Below are 15,942 nucleotides of genomic sequence, written 5' to 3'. Positions count from 1 at the left end.
GCAGGGCCTGAGTGCTCTCGGGGCCGGGCACAGTCCTGGGGGTGGCAGTGCCGGGGCTGCAGCAGGGACAGCCCATGGGCACTGCTGGGGCAGCGCTGACGCCTCAGGCCAGGGCCTGGGGGCTCCAGGCTCCTTGCCCAGGCTCTCTCAAGAACACGGCCAGGCCAGTGCTCAGCACAGAAAACCCCCGTGAGCAGCCCCAGGCTGGCCGTGGGCAGGCTGGGGGCAAACAGCATGGCTGGTGCTCTGCAAGGGCCCTGGGGGAGACGGGAAGGAGCAGCAGAGCAGGGGCTGATCCATCCCCAGTGCGCTGGACAGCCCAGGGCAGCGTCCCAGAGCGTCCTCATGGAGCTGCCAACAACATCGCCCCTCTGCAGCCCTGGCCTCTCCCCCAGCTCACGCAGGTGCCGCATCCTTGCAGGCACAGCCACGGCAGCGCTGGCTCAGGAGCCCCTGTTTGCATTGCACACAGCAGGCGGGAGCACCCCCATGCTGCTGCTGTGGGGACATGAACCTGAGGGAGCACAAATGCCATCAGCCCCTGGGGCCAGGAAGGGCTGGGGGACGCCAGGGAAACCACTCAGCTTTGTCCTGGCCTCTGCAGCCAGCCACAAAGTTTGTTCCCATCAGCTGGGAGTTTCCTGTCCCACTGCAGACGCTGTTGCTCAGAGCCAGGGCTGCCTGGCAGCCACCCCCAAACTGCCCTGAGCATTTCCTTGCCTTCACCTTTGCTTTCTTTACTCTTCCTCCTACATATTTCTTCCCATTGCCCATCCCTGTTCCCTCCCCTGCACACAGCCCATCCCTGTTTGCCCTTTCCTGTCTGGCCCCACTCCCCATTCCAGTTCCTGACTTGGCACCATGGGAACAGCCCTTGGGGAGCAGGATCATCCCACAAGTGCTGCAGGAATTGTCTGCAGGCTCCTGCAGTGCCTGGTGCTGCTCCCTTGCCAGAGGCAGCCCAGGCCAGGGGGGCACATCTGGGCTGCTGTGTCTGGCTGTGGGGCTGCCTGTTCTGGGCAGTGAGGAGGGGCTGCAGAGGCTCTGCAGGACTGACAGGATGGGCTTTGGGGCTGTGAGGAGAAGCTGAGGGACTTGGGCTGCTGGAGCTTCTGAAGAGGAGGCCCAGGGCTCCTCCTGCAACTGCTCCAAGGGTGGATTCACAGAATCCCAGAATCAGCAAGGCTGGAAAAGACCATGGAGTTCATCAAGTCCAACCTGTGCCCTGACACCGCCTTGTGTCCCCTGAGCCTCCTCTTCTCCAGGATAAACAACCCCAGCTCCCTCAGCCGCTCCTCACAGGACTTGTGCTCCAGACCCCTCATCAGCCTTGTTGTCCTTCTCTGGACACGCTCCAACCCCTCCATGTCCTTCCTAAATTGGGGGGCCCAGAACTGGGCACAGCACTTGAGGTGCTGCCCAACCAGTGCTGAGCACAGGGGAAGAATCACTGCCCTGTTCCTGCTGGCCACACCATTCCTGATCCAGGCCAGGAGCCATTGGCCTTCTTGTCCACCTGGGCACACTGCTGGCTCATGTCCAGCCTGCTGTCCATCAGTCCCTGCAGGTCCCTTTCTGCCTGGCTGCTGTCCAGCCACTCTGTCCCCAGCCTGTAGCACTGCAGGGATTGTTGTGGCCAAAGTGCAGGACCCAGCACACGGACTTGTTAAACCTCACCTTGTTGGATTTGGGCCCTGGATCCAGCCTGTCCAGGGCCCTGGGCACAGCCCTCATGCTTTCCAGCAGATCAACACCCCCAGACAACTTGGTGTCACCATGGTTCCATGAGGCCCCAGAGTGTCCCAATGGTGTCCACGATTCCATGAGGCCTCCCAGTGTCACCATGTCCCTTTGGTGTCACAAAGTTCCTTGGATCCTTGGGCCCTGCAGTGTCACAATGGCACCGTGGTGCCCCAGGGCCCTGCAGTGTCACAATGGATCCTTGGTTCCATGAGGTCTGGCAGTGCAGCAATGCTCTCCTTGGTTCCCGCTGTCTCCCACACCTCCCACTGTCAGGCTATAGAAGGACACCTGGCTGATGAAGGGGAGTGGGAGTGGGTACCTACTCGAGGAGGTAATAATAAAAATCCCTCCCAACCCCCTCTCCCAAGCCAGGTGCCCCTTCAGATTCGGTATGATCCCCTGGACCTGGAGAGTCAGCCAGGTGGTTTAGAAGAAAATTATCTGTCCAGTGAGCCTCCCAGTTATGATTCATCTGTGAGACAGATCAGCACCTCTAACATCAAAAAGGAAAGAAGGGTAATCGTGGCGGGTGACTCCCTCCTGAGGGGAACAGAGGGCCCCATATGTCGACCAGACCCACCCCACAGGGAGGTCTGCTGCCTCCCTGGGGCCCGGGTATGGGATATCACTGACACACTGCCTGGGCTGATTCAGCCCTCTGATTATAACCCACTGCTGATACCCCAGGCTGGCAGTGATGAGATTGAAAACAGGAGTGTCAGGGCAATTAAAAGGGACTTTAGGGCATTGGGTCAGGTGGTTAATAGGACAGGGGCACAGACAGTCTTTTCCTCAGTCCCTTTGGAGTCTGAGAGAAACAGTGAAAGCAATAGGAGAGCTCACATTATCAACGAGTGGCTCAAGGGTTGGTGTCATCGTCAATATTTTGGATTCTTTAATCATGGGGCAACTTTTACAGCACCTGACCTGCTTGGACCAGATGGGCTCCATCTTTCTGTGAAGGGCAGAAGAATTTTAGCTCATGAACTGGCAGAACTTGTTGAGAGGGCTTTAAACTAGGTCGGAAGGGGGAAGGAGATGCAGCTGGTTTGTCTGGAAGCAGGCTCGTGGGTGGTAAGCCTGAGTTAGGGGTGAAATCAGCAGCCCAGCTGAGGTGCATGTACACCAATGCACACAGCATGGGTGACAAACAAGAAGAGCTGGAGGCCATGGTGCAGCAGCAGAGCTATGATGTAATTGCCATCACAGAAACAGGGTGGGACGACTCACATGGCTGGAGCGCTGCACTGGATGGCTGCAAGCTCTTCAGAAGAGACAGGAAAGGGAGAAGAGGTGGAGGGGTGGCCCTTTATATTAGGGAGGCTTTTGATGCTACAAATGTTGAAACTAATGATGATGGAGTTGAATGTCTATGGGTAAGAATTAAGGGAAGGCCAACAAGGCTGACATCCTACTGGGAGTCTGTTATCATCCACCCAGCCAGGAAGAAGAGGTGGACAACTCATTCTATAAGCAGCTAGAGAATGTTTCAGGATCATCAGCCCTTGTTCTGGTAGGTGACGTGAGCCTACCAGACATCTGCTGGGAACTTAATACAGCAGAAAGAAGGCAGTCCAGGAAATGTTTAGAGTGTATGGAGGAGAACTTTTTGTTGCAGCTGGTTGCAGCATAGTCCCACTGGACAATGTTCGATCTGCTGTTTTCAAATAGGGAAGGGCTGGTGGGAGATGTGGTGGTTGGAGGCTACTTGGGGCACAGTGATCATGAAATTATGGAATTCTCAATATTTGGTGAAGTCAGGAGGAACACTAATAAGACTTTTACATTGGACTTTGGAGGGCAGAGTTTGGCCTATTTAGGAGACTTATTCAGAGAGTTCCTTGGGAAGCAGCCCTTGAAAACAAAGGAGTTCAGGAAAGGTGGGAAGCTTCAAAACAGAGATCTCGAGGGCACAGGAACAGACTGTCCATGTGTGCCAAAAGACGAGTCGACGAGGCAAACATCCAGTCCGGATGGGCAAGGAGGTTTTGAAGGAACTTAGGAATAAAAGGAGGATGTATCATCTTTGGAAAGAGGGGCAGGTCTCTCAGGAAGTATTTAAGGGGCTTGCTGGGGCGTGAAGGGAAGAAATTAGGGAGGCCAAAGCTCAGTCCGAACATAAAATGGCAGCTTCAGTTAAGGCTAATAAAAATGTTTTTATAAATATATCAGTGGTTAAAGGAAGGGTAAGACCAATCTTTGTTCTTTATTAGATGTGGAAGGGAATTTAATAACTGCAGATCAAGAGAAGGCAGAGGTGCTTAATGCCTTCTTTTCCTCAGTTTTTAGTGAGAAGACGATTTGCCTTCAAGACAACTGTCCTCCTGGGCTGGTTGATGGTGTCAGGGAGCAGAGTGGACCACTGTTATCCAAGAGGAGGCCATCAGAGAACTGCTGAGCTGCTTGGATGTTCATAAATCCATGGGACCAGATGGGATCCACCCCAGGGTGATAGGGAACTGGCAGATGAGCTTGCCAAGCTGCTCCCCATCATTTACCAGCAGCCCTGGCTCACTGGTGAGGTCCCAGATGACTGGAAGCTGCCCAATGTGACACCCATTCACCGCAAGGGTGGGAAGGAGGATCCTGGTAATTACAGGCCAGTCAGCCTGAGCTCAGTACCCGGTAAGGTCATGGAACAGTTCACACTGAGTGTCATCACACAGCACTTCCAGGATGGCCAGGGTGTCAGACCCAGCCAGCAGGGGTTTAGGAGGGCTAGGTTGTGTTTGACCAAGCTGGCCTCCTTCTATGACCAGGTGACCCTCCTGGTGGATGCAGGACAGGCTGTGGATGTGTCTTTTTGGACTCCAGCAAGGCCTTTGACACTGTCTCCCACAGCACACTCCTGGAAAAGCTGCAGCCCACGGCTGGGCCAGGAGCACTCTGTGCTGGGTTCAGAACTGGCTGGATGGCCAGCCCAGAGAGTGGTGGTGAGCGGTGCTGCATCCAGCTGGGGACAGTCACCAGTGCTGTCCCTCAGGGCTCTGTGCTGGGCCAGCTCTGTTCAATAGTTTTATTGACCACATGGATGAGGGGATCGAGGCTTTCATTAGTAAATCTGCAGATGACACTAAGCTGGGAGCGTGTGTCCATCTGTTGGAAGGTAGGAGGGCTCTGCAGGGACACCTGGAACAGCTGGATAGATGTCAGAGTTCAATAAGTTTAAATTTAATAAATCCATGTGCCAAGTCCTGCATTTTGGCCACAATAACCCCCTGCACAGCTCTAGGCTGGGGACGGCGTGGCTGGACAGTGCCCAGGCAGAAAGGGACCTGGGGCACTGGTCGACAGCAGGCTGGACATGAGCCAGCAGTGTGCCCAGGTGGCCAAGAAGGCCAATGGCTCCTGGCCTGGATCAGGAATGGTGTGGCCAGCAGGAGCAGGGAGGTCATTCTTCCCCTGTACTTGGCAGTGGTGTACTTGGCATTCTTCCCCTGTACTGGCACCGTACCTCGAGTGCTGTGTCCAGTTCTGGGCTCCCCAATTTAGGAAGGACATGGAGGGACTGGAGCATGTCCATAGAAGGGCAACAAGGCTGCTGAGGGTTCTGGAACACAAGTCCTGTGAGGAACGACTGAGGGAGCTGGGGTTGTTTTGCTTGGAGAAGACTCAGGGGTGACCTTATCACTCTCTACACTCCCTGAAAGGTGGTTGCAGTCAGGTGGGGGTTGATCTCTCTCTCCTCACAGCAACTGACAGGACCAGAGGACAGTGTCTTAAGCTGCACCAAGGGAAATTTAGGTTTTATATTAGGAAAAAAGTTTTTTATGGAAAGGGTGATAAATTACTGGAACTGTCTGTCCAGGGAGGTGGTGGAGTCACCATCATGGGATGTGTTTAAAAAAAGACTGGATGTGGCACTCAGTGCCATGGTTAGCTGAGGTGGTGTCAGGGCATGGGTTGGACTTGATGATCTTAAAGGTCTCTTACAACCCAGCAATTCTGTGATTGTGTGACATCACAGACCAGGTTGTGACATCATATAGTAAACTGTGACATCCCTGGTTTATTATGTGACCTCACAGAGCAGGCTGTGACATCAGAGCATGCCTGTATGACATCACAGAGCAAAGCAAGCTGTGAGGTCAAAGAGTGTGCTGTGACATTATAGGGTGGCTGTGTTCCATCACTGAAGGTGTTGTGACATCACAGGGTGGGTCTGTGAGCCCACAGAGGTGCTGTGTGACATGTTGAGTGAGTTCTGCCATCACAGAGCAGGCAGTGACATCACAGAGCAGGCTGTGACATCACAGAGGAGGTTGTGATGTCACAAAGTCTGCTGTGACATTACAGGCTGGCAGTGTGACATCACAGAACGGGCTGTGAGGCCACAGAGAAGACGCTGCCATCATAGAGAAGGGCTCTGTGACATCACAGAGCAGCTGTGTGATGTCACAGGGAAGGCTGAGACAATACAGAGTGGGTTGTGACATCACAGAGCTGACTGTGACATCTCAGAGCAGGCTGGGACCTCACAGGACACCTGTATGAAATCACAGGTGGCCTGTTACATCTCAGAGTGGGCTGTGTGACATTACAGGGCAGCTTTGTGACATCACAGGGGCTGTGTGTGACACCACAGGGGCTGTGTGACATCACAGGGGCTGTGTGAGGTCACTGGGGAGGTCACTCCACCCCAGCCCCCCCTCCCAGTTTCCCCAGAGAAGTCCAACGCTGCTCGTGCACAGCGGGGTCCCCTGTCCCCCCGGGTCCCCCCGCCCCCGGCACCGCAGCCTCCCCCAGAGGATGTTCCACGAGATCGACCCCAGAGCCTGACACGGGGACGGGGGCTGGGGCTGTGGGGGGTGGGACAGGGGGACAGGGACCCCCCGGCAGCGTCCCCGTGTCCCCCAGGGCCAGAGCCGGGGCCAGGGCTCCTTCACCCTGTTACCAACGAGGGCTTGAGAGTGCTGAAAAAATCCCCAGCAAGGGATCAGCAAAAACCAGATTTAATATTAAGCGACAGCACCACAAAGTTCCTTGGCAAGAGTCACTCTGCTCCTGACTGGACACTTCAGGCACACCAAGGAAACAAAGCAACAACAAAACCAAACAGAATCCAGGCAATCAAACCAGAAATGAACCGAGAACTGTCTGTGTGTGTGTGTGTGTGTGTGTGTGTGTGTGTGACAAAAGGGCAATGAGTGCAAGGTGTGAAAAATGCATATTTTATGATTAGCTTTTTTCACAAATATTAAAACAAATATTATATGTGCAGTGATAGAAAGTTATGCTCTATTAATTCTCTTAAGTAGTGTGTTAAATATAGTTCTAGGTTATAACACAATGTTAAAATAGAAACTGCAATGTCAGATATTTTTACTAGCTCAAGAAAAGGGATAAGATAATCAAGAAACTCTTCGCACAGAAATAACAGCGACAAGACACATAAAGAGTTACTGCCTCCCTATCAGAAAAGACAAACATTCTTCCACCTTCCCTCTGTCTTTATGGAACCACTAGGATTAAGGGGAAGAAGTTGACAACAACCAGAAAAATTCTTAATTTGCAAGGAATTTATGCATCATGTATGAGATATATGAATATGCAACAGGCTGTTGCTGTTAAGGGTAATTCCTTTGTTCACAAGGCATGTTTTTGGCAGCTTAATGCCCAAAAACATCCGGATATCCATAATTCTTTACTTTTTATTGTCTTGTAATTGTCCTAATCCTCATTGTCCAAATTTTTATTACTCTAATTTTATTGCTATTTTTATAACTATTTTATTACTAATAAACTTTTAAAACTAAAAAAAACCCAAGTGATTGGCTTTTTTCACACTATGAAGCCACCCCCCCACTTAACACCCAGCCTCCTGCTTCTCAAAACCTACCTTTACCCCCTCCAATGATCCCTGCCCCTTCTCTATCTCCTCAGGGAATCTCCATGCCATTTTTACCCACTCCAACAACCCCACTCCCCCATATATATCCACCCCTTGGTGCTTTTTCCCCGTTGCCTCCTACCCCCACTAACATACAACTTGCTTCACCTGTAAGTCAGAATACAACACCTTTCCCTGAGAAAAAACCTCTGGATATATCCTCCAACCTAACAACTGAGCCCTCCCAACGTGATAACAAAGAATTAGTGAGCCAGTCAAATAAGCCTTCAGATGCTGCCCCTTACTGTAATACCAGATCAAAAAGTGGTGTAAGGCCAGAGGTAAATCCTGACAGGCTGCTTCCCCTGAGGGAAGTTCCACTAGGTGTGGGGTAGGAGGAATAGGTGTTATAAATGCACCCCTGACAGCTTCTGAAGCAAGAATATATAAGAAAGAGCTAGTTGGTTTAATAGAAGATCCAACTGGCACCGCACAGCAAACAGATCACTTCCTGGGTCCCAATATACACACCTGGGAAGAGCTGCATCCTATTAGGAACATCCTCTTCTCCCCAGAGGAGATTCACCATCTAACCCACTGGTTTGAGGCATTCCCCACGAGAAGGGAGACAGCCCAAACTGTGACAAAAGTTCTCTTAGAAGAAATTATTCCGAGATACGGGCTCGTAAATTTTATTGATTCAGACCGTGGCCCCCACTCTACATCCAGTGTTCTGCAACAAGTCCTCGGGGCCCTGGGAATGAAGTGGGAGTTACACACCCCTTGGCACCCTCAGAGTTCTGGGAGGGTCGAGAGGGTAAATCAAACCTTAAAGAATATTTTAACTAAATTGGTCTTAGAAACCAAATGGAATTGGGTCAAATGTTTACCACTAGCCCTATGATGAATAAGAACGAGACCCAGAACAGATCTAGGGGTCTCTCCTTGTGAAATGTTGTTTGGGCTGCCTTTCTTGCTTACCCCATACAGTACTGGGGAACATCAAGAGGGGGGGATGGCCATGCAAAAATATATAGAAACAGTAACAACAACCCTGGAAGAACTAAGGAAAAAGGGCTACCTTCCCCAAACTTCCCCACTGGACTGTAAAATACATGGTACTAACCCAGGAGACTGGGTGTTGATGAAATCATGGAAAAACCCTCCACTAACTGCTCGCTTTGAAGGCCCCTTCCAGACACTGCTTGCAGCAAACACCACAGTGAGAACAAAGGAGCGGGGCTGGACTCATGCAAGTCGAGTGAAGGGTCCAGTACAACCCCCAGCTGAGGCAAGCGAATGGACTATAGCCAGCAGAGACGATAAAGACTTGAAACTGGTCCTGAGGAAAGCACCAAAAGAAGTGCAACCCTGAACACAACCCCCCACAGGAATCCTTGCTAATGTTTGTTATAGTTATAGGATAAATTTAAGTTTTGTTTAGCTAAGAAATGACAATCAGAATAACATCTCAGTTTCCAGTACTGCTCCATAGACCACTCCCCTTGCAACCCTCATTGGGACCAAATTGAGGGAAGGGAGTTGGTGAGATAAGGGTCATGGCAGAATGTCTCCAGAAGGAGGGAAAACCAGAGGTGGGAGGCAAGACTGGATCAGGAACTACCTCTGGGAAAGACTCTCAGGGCACCGAGAAAAGCCCTGTGGATCGAGAGGTGAGGAGGCCAGCCCGTACCAGACTCCCACTGGTAGCAATGCTGCTACTCATCCACTTCGGGGGAAGTGGAGGAAACACTTGTGAGAAGTGTTACTATCCCTTGTGTAGAGGAGATACAGTAAGTGCATTCATCAGAGTGCACACCAACATGAATCCCAAATGTATCGACCACTCCCAGTTAACAACCTGTAAAGAGGATAATAAAATATATTGGTTGGCTAAAACTATTGCAAACCCAAGTCAGAGGATCTCAGGAGAGTGCCCCATGAAAGAAAGATGGGTATGTTTTGAACAAGAAAGTAAAACCAACTTAGAGGATACATTCAAGGAGAAAGAAGTGCAATTGAAAGGACAAAGGGATAGGGAGGGACAAATAAATGGTAAGAATCTTTTTATCGATATGGTGGAAAAGATTACAAAATAATTTAATTTGACTGATTGTTGGGTGTGCAAGGGGACACACTTAAAATTTGGCCATAGGATGGTATCAGTTTGGGTCCTCTAGACATTTTAAAATGGATTACATGAAAAAAAAAGTATGGTAGTACCCAAAAGAAGGGAAGGAGAGTGGAAGCTAAAATCCACAATAATGGGGGAAGAGTGTTTATCAAGAAAAGGGAAAATGTATACTACAGAAGCAGGAGAAACACCACGTGAAAGATATCTAGCAGCAAATGACACACACACCCCAGGTGGATCCCAGAAACCCCCCATTCATATTGGTCAATAGAAAAAACTGAAAGTAGATGTGTATACAGTGAAAAACTGTTTGAATGCTTAGGAGATTATATTAACCCATTCTGGGCAATAGAAACCCTATCCAAATATTGGAAACATACAACAAATCAAGATTCTAATTTCTGGGATGCACCTAAAAGTTTTTTTTGGATCTGTGGTAACACGACATATGTGAAGATACTGGGAGGGTGGACCGGGAGTTGCACAATTGGAGCAGTAAAACCATCCTTTTTGTTACTGCTTAAGGATGTGAAATCAAACTTGGGAGTCCCAGTATGTGATGATCTGGCCAGAAAGAAAAGGAGTTTACTTGGCAGAACCCAAAATTGGAACAATGAAAGTTGGACCCCACAAAAGATTATCGATACTTATGGGCCGGCTACCTGGGCCCAGGGTGGATCCTGGGGGTACAGAAGCCCAGTATACATGCTCAATCGAATCATCCGTTTACAAGCAGTACTTGAAATAATGTCCAATCAAACAACTCTGACCATTGATCTCTTGAGCCAGCAGCAGCCACAAACATGATCAGTAATTTACCAAATTCGATTGGCAGTGGACTACCTCCTCGCAGAGGAAGGAGGGATCTGTGGGAAGTTCAACATTTCAGAATGCTGCCTAGAGATCGATGACCACAGTCATGTAATTAAAAACATTACTCAAAATATTAGGAAACTAACCTATGCTGGAACGCAAAAATGGACCCCCTTTTTGGAGACCCCGATCGGTGGGCCAACTTGTTCACCTGGAACGGTAAATGGTGGAAGAAATTGGTCTTCTTTGTAGTGCATGCACTAGTAAGTGTAATATTTCTACCATGTGCAACTCCATGTCTAGTCCTGATAGTACCCAGCATTGGCCAAGGCAGCCTCATGCTGCAAGGTAACGTAGAAGGGAAAAATGGCGAAAAAGTAACGCTAATAAAAGAACAGAGTGATCAGAATGCCAGAGATATGCTTGAACAGTATGAGAAACTGAGAAAATTAGAAATTGGACTTTAAAAGGTTGATGCAGGCTAGAAGACGGATCAAATCGTTAGAGGGGGAATTGTTAAACTAGGTTAGAAACTATTGTAAAATAGTTGATCACTGTTGAGCGTGTACTGTTGGTTTGGTTATGGTAAAAGGGGTTTGAAGGGTAGTTAGAAGAAATACGGTACTCCACGTACCGTATTACACCTAAGTAAAGTGCAGCCCCCCAAGGGAAAGGAGCCAGCCTGGACTGAACTGCCACGGGCCAATCGAGCGCCTAAACCTTCATGCAAATGAGGGATCCAAAAAGAAACCGATCCAAAGGGACAAAAAACTGGATAAAAATGGGGCTTCTGACCCACTGAACCTGTGCTGCTCCACCTGGAACGTCGGGGACGTCGCTGCTCAGAAGACCCAGCGCCGGCGCTGCAGCATCCTTGAGGGGAGCGCTCCTGCTCAGCCCGCGGGCCTCCATGCTTTAGGCCTTTCTTTTTTTATTACATTAAATGCTGAAATCACTTTTCGTACCGGGAATGTTTCTAACAAGTATGCTTGTGTTAAAGTGCCTGCTTGGATGGCAATGAACACAGGATGAGGACACCTGTACGGATCTGCCAACGATCAGCACTCACCGTCTGAAGGCAGTGAGGGCCGGGGCCAGAACTGAAGATGATGATAAAAAAGGACTAAAACCACAACCAAGGGATACGCATGCTCTAAAAGGAGGGAACCGAGGAGGGGGAGCCACTCTAAACAGTTCTTGGAATATGTAAACTAGTTTGGAAAAAAGTTTACTATGCATAAGGGTCTATGAATATGCAACAGGCTGATGGGAGGGAAAAGGTATTTAACGGGAATCTCCGGAGATAAGTGTGCTCCTGGTTCAGTGCCAAGATGCACCCGGCCGTAACAACCTTTGCTCTATGGTCCTTTTCTCCTATCGTCCTGTATTAAAATGTTTAAATTTTCACAGGAGAGTGAGCGTGTTTTTCACAGCCCGAGCAGAGAGCTCTGCCCGGGGGCTCCCGGGAAAGGCGGCGGCGCTCGGCAGCGGCCCCAGCCCGCGGGAATTCCCCCGCACCGGGACAAAATCCTGCCCCGAAGGAGGCACTTGGAACGCCCGCCTGCGGCTCTCCCTGCCCCAAAGATCCCGGCAGCGGCCCCGCTGTCGCAGCTGCGGCTCTGGAGCAGGGAGGCTCCGCGGGACCCCCGGGCTGTGCCCCCTCCCAGGCCGTGCCCGCCCCGGTGCTGATGTTCCGCCCGGGCTCTCTCGCTGCTCCCGGCTCCCGCAGTCCCGCCGTGACCGGGCACCGACCGCCCGGCGCCGCAGGGCCCCGAGCCCCTGCCCAGCAAAGGGTCGGTGTCCATCGCCGGCCCTTGCCGGGGGCTCCGGCCATTGCCCGGCCCCGGCACAACCTGCAGCTCCCAGCGCAGCTCCCCCGAGCCGGGCACTGCGGGTTCCGAACGAGGCAGAATATTCAGCTCCCGGAATCTCTGTTAGCTCTGCCGACATGTGCAAAACCAGCTGCTGCTGAGGCAATCCCAGCTCCGACTGAAGCCTTCCCACCCAAAATGCTGCCTTCGGTTCGGACACACCATTAAGAAATCCAAGAGCAAACTGAAAGCTGATTAGAGAATCTTGGAAAATCACATCCGAGAACATTTTGTTATAAAATCACAAATGTTAACAGAAGCTGAGAAAGTCAACAATGTTAGAAAACAAGCTTCCAACACTGGAACTAGAAGAGCTCGGGCAATCCATTTGAATGGAATGAGCCCTCTCTTTCTGACATGTGAGCAATGCCATGGAATTTCCCAAACCAGGGAAATGGGGAGCCCTGGCAGCAGCGGCTTCACACGCAGCAATGACACAGAACAGGGCAGGGCAAGAGGCTGACGAAATTCTAACTTCTACTTGCAATGAAGAACCTGTTTCTACTCTAGCCACTATTAATATAGAGTCAAAAAGACTAAAAATACTAGTAATAACAACTGTACCATTAATAGCAAAAATAGAGATCATTGAAATCATAATGGTAATAAAAACCCTACCATACTTATACGAGGTTTGCATGGCCAGGTTTTGGTAAGGGAGGGGCTCTAGGAGCACCTTCTGTGAGAGCAGCTGCTCCTCCATGTTCCACAGAGTCAATTCCAGCCCACTCCAGGATGGACCAGCCGCCGGCCAAGGCTGGGCCAGTTAGAAATGGTGGTAATGCCTTTGGGATAAGAGATTTAAGAAAAAGAAAATGGGTGATCGTGTAGCTGTAACTGAGCAGGGAAGAGCAGGGTGAGAACATGTGAGAGGAACAGCTCTGCACACCCCAGGGCAGGGCAGAAGGGGCAGGAGCTGCTCCAGGTGCTGGAGCTGATTGCCCTGAGATTCCCTGGTGCAGTCCCTGGTGAGGCAGCTGGGCCCCTGCAGCCCATGGAAGGCACGGAGAGCAGAGATGCACCTGCAGCGCCTGGAGGAGCCCGTGCCGGAGCAGGGGGATGCCTGAGCGGAGCTGTGACCCCACGAGAAAACTGTGCTGGAGCAGGGACCTGGCAGGGACCTGCAAACCCCTGGAGAGAGGAGCCCACGCTGGAGCAGGGTCCTGCTAGGACCTGTGAGCCCATGGGAGAGCGAGCCACGCTGCAGCAGTTTGTGAAGAACTGCTGTCCCTGAGATGAACTCACCTTGGAGAAGTTCATGGAGAAGTGTCTCAGGGAGGGACCCCAGCACAGCAGAGGAACGACTCCTCTCCCCGAGCAGCAGGAGAAACAAGAGGTGATGACCTGACCAGAACCCCCATTCCCTGTCTCCCTGCACCCACTGGGGGAGGAGGTAGAGCTGGGAAGGAGGGAGGGATGGGCAGAAGGGGTTTTTAAAGCTTTATTGTACTTCTCACTATCCTGCCCTGATCTGGATAGCAATAAGTTCCATTAATATCTCTAATTTTGAAAATGTTTTGCCCCTGATGGCATTTGCTGAGTGATCTGCCCCAGTCCTTAACTCAACCCATGAAGGCTTCCTTCTGTTTTCTCTCTCCTGGCCATCTCTGGAGGGGAGTGAGAGAGCAGCTTTGGTGGGTGCCTGGCATCCAGCCAGGGTGAAGAGACAACACTTCCTTTCCTTCATTCTTTCTTTCTTTCCAGAGGTCACGGTGCAGAGGTTGAGTGGGGCTTTGATGGAGGGAGTGAAGGTGGTGGGGGGTGGTGGGGACAGGAGCCACAGGGACGTGGGACAGGCATCAGAGGGGCCCGGGCAGCTGGCAGGGGGCAAGGCCTGTCCCCCTGGCCCAGCAGCAGCCCCGTGCCCTGCCCAAGGCGCTCCCAGCAGGGGCTGGGCCCCAGAGGCAGGGGGAGAGCCCAGTCCCGGGGGCGGCGTTTCTGCCCCGACCCCCGTCCAGCCCAGCCTGCCCCGTGTGCGCAGTGACCGCTGGCACGGGCTGCACTGGACACTGTGACCTGCTGTAAGAGCCCGTCTGAAGCCCCTTGTTCTCCATTCTGCCTTCCGATTGCCACAAGAAAGAATCCCTTCCCCCGCTGCAGTTCCGGCTGAGAACAGGACACAGTGCAGGTGGAACCACTGAACCATCATGCTAGCTGTTCCGAACAAGGCCTGACAAGAACTTGGCAAGGAGTTGGCAAGGACCTGACATGGACCCAGCTCGGGACAGCCTGATGCGCGGCCTGCTTCTAATCTCCGTTCTTAAGCCGAATGAACTTTTGGGGTGACTCCCGTGGTCCTTCATTGAAGACCCCTCATCTGCCTCATTACCACTGTGACAAATAAAGAACGAGAACCCTCCTCCCAAGGACTGAGACTGAGACCTCTACTATAGGGAGGAGGGGAATTTGGTGGTCTGACCACTAATGACATGACCTGTTTCCCTTCAGTAATTTCAATGGACTTATTCTTCATTGTATTCGTCTTGTTTTGGTGGTTTCTGTGGACTCACCTGTTCCCCCGTGGCAATTACAATGGACTTTCATTGTTACACTTGTTCCCCCCTCTTTCCTCTGTGGACTGTAACTGGAACCCCGAGTCGACCAGAGCTTCGGAGACTCCCCCGACACGACAGACGGATCCCCATCGTCCGGACCACTGAGGATCTCGCCTGTGTTGGTAGCTATTCCCATACCCCTCTCATCTCTCTCCCTCTCTATTCTTTTATCTCCTTTCTGATCCCCACTATCGCATATACTGTTTTTGGCCCCTAATAAAGGTGCATTTGTTGTGATTAACTGATAGTCACTTGTTGTTTGCCTTTTTGTACTTTTGGGATCGGTGAAAAGAACCATCACGACACCCCGCAATAAGCGGATCGTGACATTAAATTGGCGTCACGGACAGGATTTCTGTCTAGACAGGAGGGTTGCAGATGAAAAAGCACCCATACTGTCTTTGGAAATTCACATAAGATCCCTTAGTGCAAAAGGTGGGACACTGTTGTTTTATTGTTGTTGTTTTATTATTGTTGTTGTGTGTATCTGTTCTGGGAAGGAAGGGACAACTTGAAGAAACTAAGCAGAGCCTCCCAGGCAGATTATTGTCCTTTCACCCACCCAGGGAAGCGAAGGGCGACACAGCGAGGGCTGTGTGGTTTGTGGAACTTAAGTTGTACCTCCCTGTTGTGGTTTTGGTCCCTTCACAAAATGAGCGATAACCTTAATGATAAAGCTAAAGTTGGGCTTTATGCTCTACTAGCTAAACACAATGCCAAACCTTCTCCAGGAGGAGAGGAATGGGCACAAAATAATTGGTTTAATTTGGATAATGTGGTTGATAGAGTGTGTTCTTTACAACATGATACAAAGTTCAAACTGGGCAAGAATAAAACCATCTTATGCTCAGTTTTGGGAGCTTGTCTTACGGCAGCCGTAGAAACTCGCTCACAACGAAGAAGTGAGCAAGAAATAATAATAGACTCCCTTCAAAACTTAGTAGAAATTTTACAAAAACAGTTACATGAAGCAAGAAATGCGACTTATGCATTGCA

General features: G+C 50.8%; 1 protein-coding gene across 1 annotated transcript in view; it reads left to right on the top strand.

The window, feature by feature from the left end:
* Positions 1-15,942, top strand: part of LOC137464210 (zinc finger protein 850-like) — a 711,331-nt gene that overhangs the window by 684,198 nt on the left and 11,191 nt on the right. The window lies entirely within an intron of this gene.

Source organism: Anomalospiza imberbis, chromosome 39 (assembly GCF_031753505.1).
Source record: "Anomalospiza imberbis isolate Cuckoo-Finch-1a 21T00152 chromosome 39, ASM3175350v1, whole genome shotgun sequence".
Lineage (NCBI taxonomy): Eukaryota > Metazoa > Chordata > Aves > Passeriformes > Viduidae > Anomalospiza > Anomalospiza imberbis.
The sequence above is the reverse complement of the archived record's forward strand: the minus strand, read 5'-3'. Positions and strand labels throughout refer to the sequence as shown.